Source organism: Chenopodium quinoa, unplaced genomic scaffold (assembly GCF_001683475.1).
Source record: "Chenopodium quinoa cultivar QQ74 unplaced genomic scaffold, ASM168347v1, whole genome shotgun sequence".
Lineage (NCBI taxonomy): Eukaryota > Viridiplantae > Streptophyta > Magnoliopsida > Caryophyllales > Amaranthaceae > Chenopodium > Chenopodium quinoa.
The window spans coordinates 2,393,265-2,412,127 of NW_018744026.1; the positions used below are offsets into that span (position 1 = coordinate 2,393,265).

Consider the following 18,863-nt stretch of genomic DNA (forward strand, 5'->3'; position numbering starts at 1 on the left):
TAACCTTCACGGTTCAATCGTTGTTGCCTATCATTGTCCCTTATTCGTGGTTGCCTTTTTATGATCCGTGAACGGTTTACAAGTTCCTTAAAAACTTGTTGGCGGCTCCCTACTTTATTTGTCCCTAATCGTTATCCCTAATCGTAATGTCATTCCCACTTCCTATGAGTGCCAAGCATATTCACCACATGCTTTTACGTAGGCGCACTTCGAGCGACGCCTACAATTATAAACAAAAAATTGTATAACATTAAGAATTTTTTTAATTATTATTCGTATTAATCATGTAGGATTGTGTATTTTAGAGACAAAGATTAGGTGGGTCTTGGATAGGGTTGAGGCGGGTCTTTTTTGGGAATTATGTGGAGATGGATATCCATGTGGGTAGGTGGGGCGGGGATTATTTTGGAGTTGTACCTGCCAGGGCGGGGATGAGTATGAATATAGGTACCACCGCGGAGATGGGAATGGGGATTAGGATGAAAAATGTTAGGTGTAGATGGGGATTGGAAGACCAACATCCGCCCTACCCCGCCCCATTGACATTCTTAATAATGGCACTAAAAGTTATCTTGTTGCCAAGGGGCCAAGGATTATATTGCTCAGGCAACTATAGAGGTAACAAATGGGTGGGATCGACATAGGGGTAGTTTGATCACCCTTACCGTCGCTCCCACCGGGTACACGGTAATCATAGTTACCATGCTCATCTGGAAATGACCTAGTCTTGGTGTTGGATCCTTTAGGCCCTGGACAATATGGGTAAGTAGGCTTCCCATCACCTCCTCTAGACAGTACGGGATTGAGTTAAGGACAAAAGTACGGGTAGTTAACCGAGGGAGTGATATCCCCACGGTTAACACTCGCATCATATAGTTGTTTTTGTTGAAGAAACCATGTTGCATTTTGGCGACGCCTCTCATTTGGTTGTAAATGGCCTCAAAATCTTTGTCATACACTCCCTCTATTCGGACTTGAATGCCCGCCATTAAAGCAATCGAAGCCTCCATGTCGGAGTTGGCGAATTTATGTCGTCGAGGTTGAGGTTGAGGCACTTCTTGCTCCTCTTGTTGTTGTTGTTTTTGTTTTTGATGATTTCATTGAATTTCTTGATCCTCATTGAGCACATCATCTATATTTTCATCCTCACTGGAATGCGGTTGCTCTCGAGCACAAACCATACATTCTGGGCATGCCGGTGATAGGAGATCAAGAAGGGGTTCGGAAGATAGCAACGATGAGAGTTCCTTACAAGCCAATCAAACACCTCCTCATCATCGTTCTTTGCTATAAGTTGCACTTTCCTTACTTGAGCGGTGTCGAGGTAAAGGGTGTTGAGATCCCTTACCGTAGTGGAAGAAAGAAGATAGCTCCCATAGCAAAGGTTAGTAGCAAACCTCATGATCAAGCTACCACAAGGAATGTCTCCTGACCTACTGCCCCTTATGTCCATACTATTCCTCATGAATATATGCCCAAATTTCAACCTCTCACGCAACTCTTCCCTAGTTGCCATCCATAAAACATGCAACTCAGCTTGCGACATCTTACCCAAATCTTTTTAGGGAACACCGAGTACCCCAACAACCGATGAAGCACTCTTAGACATGGCTGGAATATGTTGCTTGCAAGGGAATAGTGAGCAGAGAACTAATTCTTCCACGAGATTACATGCCACTAAGAATTTTAAGAATACCCATCCAAGTAGTCATGCTCGGAGAAGATAATATCCGCCCCCGGGTTGAAGTCAAGGGCCCCATTGAACTCGAGTAAGGACATGACATGATTAAAGTTGAAAAGATAGAAGGTGATTTGGAAGTCCTTGGTACCAACCGAAGTAGTAGTCAAAGAAGCAAAAACTCTCTATTTGGCTCAAGGTAGGTTTGGTGGCGCTTATTAACAAATCTACCAAACCTAAGGTTGTCGAATAGAACCCATAAGTTCTCATCAATGCCTAATTTGATCATGCTTGATTGATGGTAATGCCGTGAGGGCTTTATGGTTCTTTTCTAGAAATTAGCCCAAAGCGGCTTATGTTTTGGATTGGAGAATCAGGTTTTTAGTAGAGGAAGAGGCTCTTCATTTTGTTTTTGGGAAGAGGGTGTGTCTGATGGTGAAGGTTCTTCAATGGTTATATTTGTCTTTTTATTTTTTGAAGTGAGGGCTTTCATGATTTTAGACATTTTTGCTTCACCAAATTCACAACAAGAACATAATCAGAACTCCATAAATCACCACAATCACAAAACTACCACAAGACTTGGTTCGACCAACAACGTATATAAATCACCACTTACTCCCAATTACTACCAAAATCAACCTTCCACAAATTGCAACCGAATTGCACAAATAAGCTACACAATTAACAACAGCACAATGTAAAGCATAATTGAGCAACACCAACACATATAATCAACTCAATTAATCAACATATTTAACAAAATTAATACTAATACTATTCACAATCATCAAATAATAAAATTTTCGCTACAAATTGATATAATAATGTAAAATAGAGGTAAAGAAGATTATTATACCATACTAGAAGCGAGAATTGTTGCTGCAGAAATTAGAACGCGGGTGCATAAGAGGTGGTTGTATCACTGATTGGGGCGGTGCTTGGAGGTGTTGCTGGCTTTTGGTGTTAGATTAATTGTTAATAGCAGTGGTGGTTGTCTAAAATTGTAGTAGCAATAAAATTGTTTTTATAATTCATTATGGTGTTTTATTAATTTTCCATGTGTACTATAACTTAATTGTATCAATATTCCTTTTTTTTTAATTTAATGTAATCAATATTTCGTATGTTTTTTTAATAAACGATCGATGTAATCAAATGCGATTTGAGTATCATACTTCGTACATACTAAGTACTAGTCTTTTATTTACCACATAATGGAGTTACTATTATTATTACTAATTATTAATTAATTAATAAAAAAGTAAATAATAATAATAATAATAATAATAATATTAATAATAATAATAATATTCTTTTTAATAAAAAAATAAGGAAAACAAAACTGTCATCTACTATAGGCGTTCTGAAACTATACAAATAGAGAACACTTTTCCTAAGATAACAATACTACTTTCTATGTTTATATATTTTGCACATATTATAAGAATCGCCTATTCAAGATAGGCGTTTTGTATTGTAATGTATACAGAACGCCTCAAATATGCGTCTACTTTATAAGGCACCCTAGTTGAAAAACGCCTTTAAATTGTTTTATATTTCCTATTTCAGGCGTTCTCTTTTCTTATTTTGTGGTAGGGAAGACACGTAACTCTTTCTAGAACTCCGTCTATGACCAATACAATTAGACTCTTGTGCAGTATACAGGAATAAAAATCCAGGATGAGTAAAAAAAACAAAGCTATGACTTGACTCTAAAAAAAAGGTTTGATAAGAGAAAAATAAAAAAAAAATTAATAAAAACAATGCACATATAAGCACAATGTCACGCATGATGCAATGAATTTTGCAACCTAGAGTCGAGTTCTATGTTCCATTATGGTCAAGCTTATTTAGGTGTCAAAAGTACCATGGTTAAGAGTTTAGACGTGTTAGCAAGGCAGCCTTCCTTGAGGGTGTATGCCAATGGGCGGTTCCGCGAGTTTGTGATGAAATCAAACTCGACTCCATGGTTTGAGTGGATTTAAAATCTCGGATGAACCCTTATTTCCACGAGCATTTTCGTGTTGATAGAGCTTTAATCCCTCGGGCTAGCCACATAAGTTGAACACGTACTATTGTGGCAAAATAGGTAAGGTAAAATGCATATGTATATCTGACAATGCGGAATGAATCGCAGGAATACAATTCATGAATCTTTTAAGTCTCATCCACTCATCTCAATTAAATACAAACCGATCACTCAAATCAATAAATAACCAAGAATCCTCCCCCGTGGAGACGCCAGTTGTACGCATCGTTTGAAGTGCGCCTACGTTAAAGCATGTGTTAATATGCTTGACACTCAAAGGAAGTGGGAATGGACATATACGATTAGGGACAAGGAAAGTAGGGAGCCGCAAACAAGTTTTTAAGGAACTTGTAAATTGTTCACGGATCATTAAAGGCAACCACGAATAAGGGATAACGAAAGCAACAACGATTGACCCGTGAAGGTTACACCCCATTCGTAATCCATGAGATTACTAACTACATATGGTTCGGAACAACGAAAAGAGGATCGGGAATGATGGTACGAAATGTGTCATGGAGTCACATTCACCCGTATTGGCCTCTACTCGATTCTTATTGTGAAAAGTAATTCCTGCGATCTCAAAGGCATGCAAACAAAATATTCAATTTTCTCCAACCTATTACTATGCTAAATTGGTTGGATATTAATGCAACACATTATTCTATAATATTAGAGACCACTTGAATTAGTATTAACATTAAAAAGGAACCTAAAACGGATGTCCAAATAATCTTTTTAGTTGTGATTTTCAATTACATATTCTCTTTAAACATGTAATATGATGGTGATAATAAAAAAATATAGTAGAATAAAAATTAATATTGGAAGGCAATCAACAATAATTTGTTAGTCAAATCAAATAATTAATAAAACTAATCATGATATTAGGAATATAAAATAAAATATGAGTAATTAAATTAATTAATAACTCACATTTCATTTGTTCCTTTAAATTTCTACATCATGAATAAATTGTTAGTAACTTCAATAAAAAAATATAAATCAAATGGAAACTAAATTAAATAAAGGTAGATTTGATTTGGTTCAAATCCTCAGTTAATTATATCTTTCACGCTTTGGTTCAAGGACGGAACCTCGGGTTACGTATGAACTCCTTGGAGTGCTTAAAGAAGGAATGATGTATAATAAAAAGGCTAGAATTTCGGTTAAGAGGGAGAAGAGAATGATTTTTGGTGTACGGAGAGAGAGAGTGATTTTTTGTTGCCCTGAACAGGAGAAAAAAGTGGGGTATTTATAGAGGAAATGAGTAGGGGATCACACGGAATCCTAGAAAAGTAAAAAACCCTAATTTGGGGAATTTTTACACGGTCAGAGGGTGCCGCAACACGGTATAGATTGCATGTGTACCGTGACACGGCAATGTCCACCATGGCACAACAAGCGGCGTCGTGTCAAGGTGTAAAATTTGCGTCCAGGTTCTTAAACGCGTGGGAAAAGAAGCATTGAAAAGACATAAAAAAACGTTGTGTCACGGTACTGAGCCCCGTGCCACGCCATCAACCCCCGCGACTCGACAATTTTGCTAATGTGCGATAATTCCAGGTTTTTTACGCGTATTTAAAACTATTATAACTCATGATACGTAACTTGGAATAAGGCATATAATATATAATTGAAAATATTATCAAGTCTAACTTCTAACCCAATTCGAATCAGAACAAAATCATTTGTAGATTTTATGATATGACCGTTTTAGTGAAAGGGTGTCGGTTTTGGGCTGCGTTTAGTATTTTGGTCATATCTTCTTCGTTTTACATCAGAATTGGGCTTATGATGTATTTTTGGAAAGATTATTTCAATGTCTATACAAAAAATTAATAATTCGATCAAAATTATTGGGCGACAAAATCAATTTCTCTCGAATTTACGATGTGGACACGAAAAGTGGAAGGTAAGTTATGATTTAGGGAAATGAGCTATGAATTGCGTTGGTTCATGAAATGTATTAGGAATGAATATGGATTTAAGAAATCCAAAAATTAAATTCTCAACCTAACCAATAATCGTGTTGAATGGTTGTTCATCATCGGGTTTGGTTTTATGGAGACATTTTTAGGTGTCTACATCCCCGAATATCAAGTCACGGTTCTGGACCAATATGGAGTTAGCAATCTCATTGATCGTGAAGGTATGTAACCTTCACCATGTGAACGGTTTTCAAGTTCTTAAAACTTGTTGGTGGCTCTTTTTCTCTAGCTCCCTTCCTTTTAGACGCCACCATGCTTAATTGTATGATCACAGTCGGGCTCATATGTGGGATGCTTGCAATATTCCCTATAGTTTTTGGCAACTCCATTGGGGAGGAATTCTATTTTAATTTCTAAAATTAATTTTGGCAATAATTTAAATGAGTGGATTAGACTCGAAACGTTCTAAGTATTCATGTGCATAATTTTTATTGACATTATTGGCATAAGCATAAAAAAAGGTCCGCATTGGATAGACCATCCGTATTGCGTCAAAAACATAGGAGTTTTACACATAAATAGTTTGGGAAATATCTTTCATAACTAGAATTGAAATAACTCTACGAAAAACTAGCAAATTGTAAGAACAGAAATCTACTAAGGCATGTAGGGACTGGCGCTAAGAAAACAGTGCCTGTCGCAGTGTGATTGCACTGTCGCTGCGCGACAGCAATGTTGCGTGGTGACAGGTTCATTGTCTTGCAAGATCCATATTGTCTCACGCTATGTTCTTCCAATACTGATCTAGAAATCTACCTTCTTTTTTGGACCAGTTCTAGTGCTGTTTGCTCGATTCTACTTCCAAATTAAGTTTTTCTCACGATGCATCCGAACTCATAACTATGGACCCTCTTTGACTAAAACTTATCCTTGAACCTTAGAGAAATAGAGCCATGGTTAGGTTGAAAATTTTAGACATCTACTTTTGGCCTCCTGTCCCGACAGGAAGTGCAATGACGATAAATAAAACCATCTTCGTGTTGGATCAAAGTGAAGAATACTTATGGAGAATTGGTTAAGCCACAAAACACAAAAGACTAGCCCGAATTAAAGATAAAAGCCAAAAAAAAGGTTCAATTAACTAAACCAGATCATAATTAGGCTTAAGCCCGTGCTTAAAACCCAATACAGACGGATTTAGGAACGCCAAGGTTAAATTTTAATGCTGCCGTAGAAAAAGCCGCGCGCATCTCAAACAGTCGCGTTGGGCTACCGCGGGCAACTAATTTAGTTGTGTGCGACACCCAGTGCAACTTCCAGAGTTGTGCTTCGTAAGATTTAGAATTATACGAAAAATATAAAATTGAATCTTACCATAAAGTCGCGCGCAAGACAATTAGTTGCGCTGCCCATAGCAGCGCAACCTAATCACTTGCGTTAGGATGCCACGCGTAACTCATCCTGTTGCGCGCGACACCTTCTGCGACAGAATGCTCGTAACCCTAAACCTAATCAATCCCTATAAATAAGAACTTAAACCGAGGCTTAAAAAGACAAAAAAATAACCTAAAACTCTGGCGAAATACTTGTGAACTTGTGCAACCTAGCCCTTCTTGTCCTAAACACTCACCCCTTTTGATATTTTGTTACTACGTTGGAGGTTCCCCAACAAGAAGGAGTCCATAAGTATTCTAAACGGAGATCTAGCAAAGAGAAGTGGTAAATTCCTGAGCACTTAGTTAAATCACATTTATTTTCTTGTTTAAAAGAACCCTAATTAATTAATTAGTGTTGTTTGATCACCTTTAAAATAATTAATTAATCAATTCCACATAGTATCTTGCGCTAAACAAAGATTATAATTGAATTAAATAATTGTTGGTTGATCACTTAAGCCAAGTCGAATATTGCTTATTTTCTTTTCCTTTTCACGAATTTGATTAAATAAAGAATAACGACATTACGATGTAATTCCTACGTGAATTTGTATGTGTAAATAATCAACTAACATAGTTTTAGGTATCGCGGTTGCATATATTGTTTGGTGATGAAATTGTAAAAAAGGAATAGCGGTAGAGGCCGCACTAGGGCTAGGATAACGATTCCCCTCGCTCCCGAACTCATTTCTGGTTTATAGAACAATTTTGGCATGGGTAAACTTATGATTCGTGCTAATTATTCCATGAACTTCACATGGAAGAAAGGCATGAACAAGGTTTATGAGTTTTCATTAAACTCATTGGCGACTCCCTACTTGTTTCTTACAAAAAAGCACAATGATAGAATCAATTCTAATTCAAGGTCCCCCAAACCGTCAGGAATTCAAATCCTACTACACCCTAACAAGTGTAAAGTCCTTGGCTTTTAAAGGAACAAGGGCATTTAAGGAGAGGACGCCTTATGATGGGAACCCTCTCCTTACAGTGGCGACTCCACTGGGGACTTAGAGGTTACATGATTAGTTCGTAGTTATGATCCAAGGTTTCAAACACTAGGTTTCCTATGGGTTGTAACGAGAATTAACTTGGACAATCTCTAGTTAGAGAGCGAGACTTGAACGCATAATATCTTCGTTTTGCACAAAAGTAAAAACCAAACAAGCAACATTGCATCATGCATAAGCATAGCACACTTAAACCATTAGGGATTGGCTCATTGACTAGGGGTCGCCAACACTAGGCTTCTATCTCGAAATCAATAACAATCATCCCACCCATATCGCCAACAAAATGTTGAGTGATTTATTTGTGCGTCGTTTCTTAAGATATGGTACCTTTGGACACCCAAGCCTTTTTTAACCTTAAAATGGCATTGCGTGAATCTTGACTTATGGCATGCTTATGTGATTATATGACTATATGCAGCGTGTTAGGATAGTTTTCTTTTTTTCTTCTTAGTTTTGTCTAGGTTCGCAATTACGAAGTTGTCTCTTCGTGATTTAGAGTCATATTCAAAGGATAGCAATAAAAAAATCAAAAGAAAAAAAAAAGATGACAAAAAAATGCTCGAATTTAAAAAAAATCCTATGAACAGGTGGCGCGCGCAACTCAGTGAGTTGCGCAACCCCTCCCATCGCAAGAGATTTCGTTGCGCGCGATAGCCGCGCGCAACTGAGTCACTTGCGCGCGCTCACTGAACGAGTCAATTTTGATTTCTCAAAAAACAAATTGACTCGTCCGAACAATATCTTCATTGAAGAATTGTCAAGGGTGATGTTATCCATTTGAATATATTTTGCGTCTTTTTTTTATCCCTTTTTAAACAAGCTTATTGATTTACTTATCCTTTCATACTCCTTTAGGGCCGGTTTCCAAGCTTGGGAAAGAAGACTCCCGAGCACTCGCATTCTACGTTTACCACCCAAAGATCAACCCCTTTCAAACCACTTTTCTTCGACAACTAATCCTAGTCCAACAACAATGCCAACCATCGAAGAACTTCAACAAGAGATTCTTCGTTTGAGAGAGGAAAAGGCTCAAGAGGCCGAGGAGAGAAGAATTAAGAAAATGGAAAAGGCTAACAAGAAAAATGCTGAAACCTAAGCCTTGTAGGAAAATTTGGAACAATTATCCATCAAAGAAATATCGTAGGAGAAGCTAGTTCTTCGTTCTACAGTGGGGAACAAGTACTTTGACGCAGAATAGTTTGCTCCTCCCGCAGGACTTGCTTTACCGAAAAAGTTCATAGCTATGGACTTGCCAATATTTAAGGTGACAAATAATCCACAAAACCATTCATTGTGTTTTACTGGCACCATGACATTAAAGGGAGTTGATCCTAAGCTTTATGCTTTGACTTTCCCTTTATCTATAGACCCAACCGGGAGAGAGTAGTACTATGGGCCAGATCCAAAATTCAACGCAACATGGGAAGATTTAGTTTCGGCTTTCATTACCCAATATGAGAGTAACATATAATTTAAGTCAACTTTACGTGAACTCGAGATGCTTAAGCAAGGCGACGATGAACGTTTCCTTGATTTCAATAGTAGATGGCAAGAAAAGGCGACCCACCTTGCCCAAAGGCCACCTAAACTCGAGTTAGTACAAAAGTTCATTGACAACTTTCAAGAAAATTACAACAAACATCTACGTTACCTTGGTTTAGGCACTTTTCAAAAGGTCTATTCTGTGGCTACTAGGATTGAAGATGATCTTGCTAAAGAAAAAGCAAACAAACCTCCTCATCATCATCAACCTAAGAATAACTATAAGAAGGGGAATCACTACTACAAAAAGCGTGTTTTTGGACGCTTTTTAGGTCTTTTTTCGACGCTAAAAAGCGTCGAAAAAAAAAATTCTCAACGTCGTTAAAAAGCGTCGAGAATCCGTGAATCGAGAACTTTTTAGGGACACAAAAAAGCGTCGAGAATTTCGACGCTTTTCTGTATCTAAACTAATATACGAAGTGTCGGAAAATACTAATTTCGCGTACTTTACCAACTTTGTGTAGTTTTTTAGCGACGCTTTTACATGTCCACATACTCAAATTTAGCGACGCTTTATGTTGTCTTGCCTTTATTCATGTCAGCATATGGTATGGCGGGAAAAACTTTGAAATTTGAAAATGTGCAAATATGTAGACATTAAACAGCGTCTAGAATTTTTTTATGTTTTTTTCCTTTTATTTATTAAATTATTACCATCATACATACATTATAGTAATTTAAATTTTTAATAAATTAAATTTAATTAATAACATTAAAATAAAAATAAACAAATATATTATATAACTAGAATAAAAAAATCAATAATTAATCAACAATAATAAGAGTACGTAGTTAATTACCAAATTTATAAATGAAAATATCAACACAATTACTAAAAAAAAAAAAGTCGCATATTATAATAGCTTGTCCCTAAATAAATACATCACTAATATAAGACTAAAAACCAAAATAGATAGATGATGGACTTATAGACGATATAGTCCCTTGTTGATGCTCTAGTGTCCTGGCCTATTCTCTTGTTGCACCTACATTGCCTTTTCCAATCTTCAAAATATATATATATATATATATATATATACAAAGTATAAATTTGTACATTACAAAATATAGGCTCAATTATATGTAATTAGTAAATCATCATTTTACTAATTAGTGGTCCTCTAAGGTAATTAAACAATTTAGAGGCCTCACCCTCAATTATATGTACCTTAGCATAGTAATGTCAGAATTTCAGAACCTATATTGTATTTAGGGTTATAACCTCGCTAGTTTTCACACAAATTGTAAATTTATTAAGGTTAATGTAACAGCACAAAAATTATGCAAGAACAATAGAATTATAATGTTTGAATGGAAAAGCATATAACAACACACAACATAATGGATCCCAACATAATAGATGTATTTAGGAAGTTTGCAGAAGCTTTGTAATAAGAAAAGTGCATTATGTCTCCCAAGTTAGAAGTTATTCCTTTACTAGAACTAGAGAAGTCATTACCAAAATTCAAGTTATCACCAATACACCAGCTCCTCTGGCTAGGGAAGCAAGATGAAAATTCAGATAGGAAAATAGTTTGATACCAGAAACTATTAATAAAGTCACCTCTCCCTAGACCTAACAGACTTAGCAAAATGTTTTTTGGTGGGTTGTGAAACGACTTCAGTAGTAGATGACTCACGTGCAGTAGTTGTAATTGGTGACTGTGCTAACAGTGGATCATGCGGCTAAGCTGTGGCAGCAAGTATTTCCCTTGCTCTCTTGCTTAGATAAGTCATCTCTTTACCTGATAAAAGCATAAGATAAGCTACATAATTCTGTCAAAACTGATATAAACACAAGACAATATATGTAAATCTAAACTCTACATCTGTGAATACACACACATCAGTTAACCAAAGAAACTGCATGCCCAGTTAGAAAACAACAGATTCAGACAAAACTATGCATAATGTATGCTGGTTGTAAATTTAGGGCATTAGAGACAGCTGTTCTGAAAACTTGAAACGGAGTTGGTAATTCAGGTTTAAAACAATCCATAAAGCACAAAAGAAGCAATCATCTTCAGCCAAAAGTTCCAAGTAGTTACTGCAATCAAGTTTTCTAGCACTTCTAGGCTTCTAGTACACACCATAATCCATATGTTTAATATAAAGCACCAGCAAGTGTAAATAAAATGCATGAAGACATGTAAACACATCAAGAAAGATTAACAAATGAAAAAGAAAAACAAAAAGCACAAGATGTCCCAGCAGGCCAGCATAGTATTGGCTGTATTGATGCCTTTTAAAGCAGATCAAGCTGAGAGCAAGGATTAGAAATTCAATTTTATAATTAGAAGATAGAATTAAAGGAATTGGAGTTATATCTGTTAACATATAACATAGCCACAAGCCCACAATGTAAAATATTAACTCACTTACCAGTAACAAATGGCATACAGTGATACAAGATATTTATCAAACTTTAGTAAAAGGTCAACCAACTTTTCTGTTTTGCATAATCTTTCAGCTGATAACCAAAATATAAATAAATAAAATAAAAACATATCCAGGATATAAAAAATTTAAAAAATAAAAAAAAAACCTACATTACAAAGTTTGCCCACACATTTTATAGCCATCATCCTTTTTAGAAAAATAAATTTTATTGAAAATTCACAAGAAATGATACATTAAGTGGACAATATGTTCTAACAGAGAAGTAGAAAACAAAAATTTTAAGAAAAAATCTACAAAATAACCCAACACTGTAGGCCATGAATTTTGAAAATACACACACACAAGCTCTGAATTTCATACACTCACACACACATACAAGCATTCTGAATTTCACCTATGATTTAAGTTCTGATGTTCAGAGCTGCAATTCAGTTCTGATGTTCAGAGCTGAATTCAAAACTGAATTCGAAAACTGAATTCAGATTTCAATTTAAGTTCTGATTTCAGTTCAAGAATTCATTTATGATGTTCAGAACTGAATTCAGATTTGAATTTAATTTATGATTTCAGTTCTAGAATTCATTTAACAAAAACAGAAATAAAGTTAACAAAATACAAACTTTGATGAATTAGAATAACTAAATAAAATAAAAAAATACACACCCATCAAAATTTATGAACTCAAATCTATAATAAATTATAAAATTTGTAAACAAATTATTCAGGTATATTAAACAAGTCCCTAGGCTTAGTTTTCACAACATGACACCACCCTTTTTGTATCTCATCCTCAATATAAAAATCTTGTTTTGCTTGAGATGAGTAAATAAATGGATCATCACGCAAAAATCGACCAGTGTGCATCAACTTTGAGAAATTGATAGGAACACTTCAATTCGGATTTGTTTTGGTACCCCTACGGATATCGACCCAATCACAACGAAACAATACAACCTTATAAGAACCATAATAATCTAATTCCAAAATTTCTTTGAGTTTTCAATAATATTCGTGACCCTCTGCTTCCACCATGATTCCTGAATTCTGAGTTACTCGAAATCGCTCACGATCCACAATATCAAATTTGTATCCATTGATAATAACACTTTTCATGTTTTTCCCGCGATTACTCAAGCCACCGGCTAAGGATTTTCTTAACTTTCCATCTATTGTGCTATCATCAAAATTATGGACCTATAATTCGAGAATAATAAAGTTAGAATTAGAAAGTTATATAATATGAAAATAAAAAGACCCTAAACGTAAAAGCATATGACCTGGTTTTGCAACCAATCTGCAAATTCATCAATTATCCACTGATTTTCAATAGATTCATCAGCTTAACTTCCTCCAACGTCATTCTCTTGCCTCTTTAGTTTTAGGAACTCACTATCGAGATTGTAAATTTTAAGTTAGTAACATTTATATATTGGACGCTTTAACTAAACACATAATGCTACTTACTTGAGCACCGTGGTTAGTTCATCAGAATGAAGTAAAACATAGCGATGAGCTTGCTTTAAACTTTTATCATCCAAACGGACATTTTCTTTCTTTCCAACAACACGACCACCAGAGTTATACAAATAGTTGTCAATGTTTGATACACCATCCTCATTCCTTCTAGGTCTATTGAACATAGTCTCAACAGTTTCTAAATATCTCGAAAAAAAATGCATTTGTCTCCCACAAAAGGTAACCTTCCGCTCTAGATCCTTCCGGTTACGCTTTATTGCTTACATGAGATTTCAAAAAGGCCAAGTACGTTGAATTATAGTAACAATTTTGTATGTGAATGTGAAAGAATAGGGAAAATTATTGTATAAAAATTAAATAATACAAATAGAAAGACTATTAATAATAATAATTATAATAATAATAATAATAATAGTAATAGTAATAAAATAATAAGTACCTTTCAACATGATACATCCATCTATAATGAACCGGTCCGCCTAGTCTGACCTCTTCCACTAAATGAATTAGTAGATGAACCATGATTGTAAAAAATGTTGGTAAAATTCTTTTTCAAACTTGCAAAGAGTAACCACGAGCATTGATTGAATGGTTTCTAATTCTCTTGTAACTATAGCAGTTGAACATATCTTTTTAAAAAAGTTAGACAACTCCTCAAGCAAGTCAATAACTCTTGTGGCATTCGAAGCCCTTAAAGCAACCGGGACGATATCTTGCATGAGAATATGATGGTCATGACTTTTCATATTTATAAGTTTCCGTTGCTTTATATTCACACATCTTTGCAAATTAGATCCATATCCATCAGGACCTTTAAAATTTTTCAAGACTTTCAAAAATCGTTCTTTCTCCTCGTTAGACATGGTGTATGCAGTTGGCGGGATGTAACCTTGAGGGTTGGTCCATAGATGAGGTTTTATATTCTAATTCTTTAGGGCTTCTCTGCCACTCTCATCATCCCTACTATTATCCATATCTAAAAGAGTTCCTAATAAAATATCGGACATATGCTTTTTAATGTGCATAACATCTAAATTATGTCTAAGAGAATTATGCTCCCAATACTCTAATTCAAAAAATGTACTTTTCTTTTTCCAAAGAACATCATCACCATCGGGATTGCAATCATCATCAAGTTCATTGGCAGCTTTTTTCACTCTTTTCTTATGAACTTTTTTTATCTTCCCATATACATACTTTACCCCTTCTTGTTGCTTCAAAACTTCAGTCCCGCTGGTACGAATCGGAGCAATACCATATTCTTCTTTCCCAGTGATCAATAGGCAACCATTTTCAATATCCAGGGTAGATAATTTTGCCACCAAATCTATCTGAATAAGTAGAATGAGTGCAAGAAGGACAAGCTTTGTAGCCTTTCGTACTCCAACCAGACATCATAGCATAAGAAAGAAAGTCATTAACAGTAGAGTGTAGGGCTGCTCACAGTTTGAAGTTGCTTCCACTATAAGAATCAAAAGCATCAGCACCTTCCCACAATAATTTCAATTCATGGATTAGTGGTTCAAGTACACATCAATATCCATATCCATATACTGGGACAAAATTTACCAGGAATAATTATAGAAATAATAAAGGATGATGGTTTCATGCAAAGCCATGGTGGTAAATTATAAGGAATGAAGACCACCGGCCATGTACTATAATTTGTGTTCATTAGACGATATAGATTAAAACCATCACTCGCTAGGCCTAATCTAACATTGCGAGGATCAGCGGCAAACTCTGTATATTTTTCATCAAATTTTTTCCAGGCCTCGCCATCAATAGGGTGTCAGAGAATCTTATCATTCTTACGATTAAAGTGCCATCTCATGTCCTCTGCAGTTTTAGATGACATGTAAAGCCTCTTTAATCTAGGAATAAGGGGAAAGTACCGCATTACTTTAGCTGCCTCGCCTTTCTTACATGCTTCTTTCCCTTTTTCATTTACATCACCATCCTTATCTTTCACATTTTTCCACCTTGATGTATGGCATATATGACACTCACTTTTATTTGCGAATTCGCCACAATATAACATGCAATCATTTGGACATGCATGGATTTTCTCATATCCTAACCCTAAATCATTTATTATCTTCATGCCTTCATAATAGGACGATGGAAACTCCTTAATAATGGGAAATGCGTCAATTAGAAGTTCAAGTAATTTATTAAATGACTCTGGAGACCAATGGAACATACACTTTAGGTGAAACAAAAGCAATAGAAAAGAAAGTTTTGAAAAAGTAGTACACCCCTCGTACAGGCCTTTTTCAGAAGCTTCCATGAGATTTTTATACTTTGCCTGTTCTTCATTTGAGAAAGTTGATTGATACTCATCATCTACCTCGCGATAAATGGTAAACCCCTCATCCATGTCATATGAATTGTCATCTTCAATACTTTGTTCATTAAATGATGTATCTTGAGTTTTGTCGGTTTGTCGTGTATTAACTCTAAAAGTTGCTCTTAGTAACCTGTCCATATCATCTCGACCTACTGCATTTACTTGATCATCACTCAGATCATATGTCTTACTTCCTTCATCTTTACTATGAAATATCCAATTTCTATAGCTTTTATAAAAAGCAAAAAATAAAATATGGCCTCCAACTTCTTCTACAGAATTCGTTTTATTTAACTTGCACTTATTACATGGGCATTTAGTTTCCCATGCATTTGGTAAAAGAGCCTCTTTAGCAAGTTTCAAGAAGTTCATGCATCTTTTAAAATAACCAGGATCACCTCTTGGTAAATCAATCCAACTAGTATCCATGTCTACAAAGAAGTATATAATTAATTGCTAATTAAAAACAATGACATTAAAAAAAAAAAAAATCATGTTACAAGGATCCTTAAACCAATATATAATAGGGACATCACTTTCACTATGTAAATAGACATCCATCAAACTTATAATATCAAGAATTTTATCCACTTAAAAATAATGTAAGTAATTCAAGCCTACAAACTTGTTGAGTGGTGAAAGAAGAAAATTAGAAAGAAACATGCAACAACAAATAAAGAGTTATATATCAATGTTTGATGCAATGAAAATCATAAATATATCAATGTTTGATGCAATGAAAATCATAAATATATTAAGATTATAAATATAAAGTCAATTACAGAATCATAACAAAATCAGACAAGATTATAAATATATCAATGTTTGATGCAATGAAAATCAGGCACAAAGGTATATGCAATTATTTCTTACAGCGTAGAAAGGCTTGAAAGAGATTTAAAACTCTTAGGCAAGCTGCCACATAGTTTGTTGAATGAAAGATCCCTACATCAGTTAGCAATTTGAGCAATGATCACTAGAGTGACAGATTAAGCAAAAAATAGGCAGCATCCATCTGATAACAATGCATTATAAACAAGTCTCTACATAACCTATGAAAGATACAAATATGACAATCTATCCGTCATCAAACCATGCTTTGTCCAAAAAAGCTATAACTTCAGATATACATTATTTGGGTGTTATATAAATCCATCACATCAAGTTATTAGTTCAGATTAGATATTTTCAAAATTAGAATGGAATTCTAGGCTCAACTTTTTCAAATTGTCGAATTATAGTTTAATAGCTTGAATTTGAACTAATATCTTCTAAAAGATTCTATTTGGGATTTTGGGACTGCAAATTTATAACAATAATTAGCTCACAGCAAAAATCTATAATGTTTCAGATGTGGATCAATTTATGAGTTATCAAACAAGAGCATACAGTCTTCATATATAGCAAGTTTGTGGTCTAATGATTTATAAGAGCATACAGTCTTCATATATAACAAGAGTTCTAGGCTCAACAATAAGACTTGATTCATCAACAACAGGCCGTGAGTATTGGGGTTGTTGCCTAATGATTTATAAGGGAATGAGTATTTCTTATAAGAGCATACCATGTGAAGACATAATGTAATCATCAGCCACCAAATCGCCATATAAAAACCAGAAAATTTATATCAAAAACCCATAAAATTCAAAGCGTATAAAATTCATATCAAAAACCAAAAAATTCAAAGCCTATATTATTCATAGTTGAAAAATCCCAAACTAAAACCCTAGAAAACGCCATCAAATTCATCACAAAACCCCATAAAAAACTTTTTAAAAAAAATACAACAACAACAAGGAAATCTGAAATTCGAAAACAAAATTCACGAAAAAAAGAACAAAAAAAGAATTTCAATTATCTAATTAAGGGAAAAAAATTACCTTGCAATAAGAGATCGATTCTTGTTCTACTCTAATTGTAAATCGAACACATGCAAAGAATAATTCCCAAATTTAACAAAATTTAACGAATTGTGAACAATTAGGGTACCAAAAATTGTGAAGCAAATTGTGAATAATTACCTGAAATTTTTGAAAGTGAAAAGCAAAATCGCCTAAATTCGTTGAAAATTAGCAAGAAACCCAGAATTTAACACAAAAAAGCGATGAATGTTGTAGCTTTGACTATGAGCAGAGACGCAGAGTGCAGTAGAGATCGAGCAAAGTTTATTAGTCGTATTTCAATAGTGGGTGGTTTAATTGGGTTTGGGAGTATTTCCTTTTTTTTTTACTAAATAATTGGGAGTGATACAACCCGCTTTTTTTTCACAAAATTTTAAAATTGCGGGCAGTAGGGTGTGAGGGAGTCACGTGTTAGACTCGTGATTTTCTCGACGCTTTAATGTGTCGAAACAAACCTTCGACACCTAAAAACGTCGAAAAAAGCGGATCTAAAAATTGTGCGCTGATGCCACATCCAAAGCGTCGAAGAAAAAGCGTCTAAAATATGCGGGTTTTGTAGTAGTGAATGATAATACATCATCCTTTATTGACGTATTTGCGACTACCACACAATACAATAACACAAATCAATATGATGATCCTAGAAAGAGGTGGAAAAAAGAAAGAAAATTTTCTCCATTTCCTGTAAGCTATAAAGAATTGTTAGAAAAATTAAATGAAAAAGGCTTACTTGCACCAACTGGGCCAACACCACCCACTCTACCAGAAAGAAGATTTTCTCAATGGGATGGTAATGCTTATTGTGCTTATCATAGAGGCGTTGGACATGATACTGAACATTTCTATGTCTTAAAGCACAAAATACAATAATGCATCCCCTGCAGGGGTGTTTTACATCGATGAGGACCATATAAGAAGTGATATGTTCAATCCTTTGGACTATATTACACCTATAGGAGAACCTCTATCCAAAATACTCATAGGGGCAACTAATGAAGTATGTAGACTTATATGTCTCTAAGTGTGCCGCCGTCCCACCTCCATCTTGTTTACAAAATGAAACAAATGGAGCGCTTGATTGAGATAATTTCTTGGGGAAGTCGCAAG

At 35.0% G+C, this 18,863-nt stretch overlaps 1 long non-coding RNA gene across 3 annotated transcripts; it reads right to left on the reverse strand.

Annotated features, from left to right (window-relative positions):
* Positions 1 to 10,973: 10,973 nt before the first annotated feature.
* Positions 10,974 to 18,314, reverse strand: LOC110690288. Of its 3 annotated transcripts, none has more exons than XR_002505059.1 (4): positions 17,877 to 18,314; positions 17,736 to 17,761; positions 16,729 to 16,800; positions 10,974 to 11,374 (listed from the first exon to the last, which is right to left on the reverse strand). It is a non-coding gene; the product is annotated as an uncharacterized LOC110690288 (long non-coding RNA). The 3 variants fall into 3 exon arrangements; XR_002505060.1 differs by having other exon boundaries at positions 17,736 to 17,766; XR_002505061.1 differs by lacking the exon at positions 17,736 to 17,761.
* Positions 18,315 to 18,863: the final 549 nt, after the last annotated feature.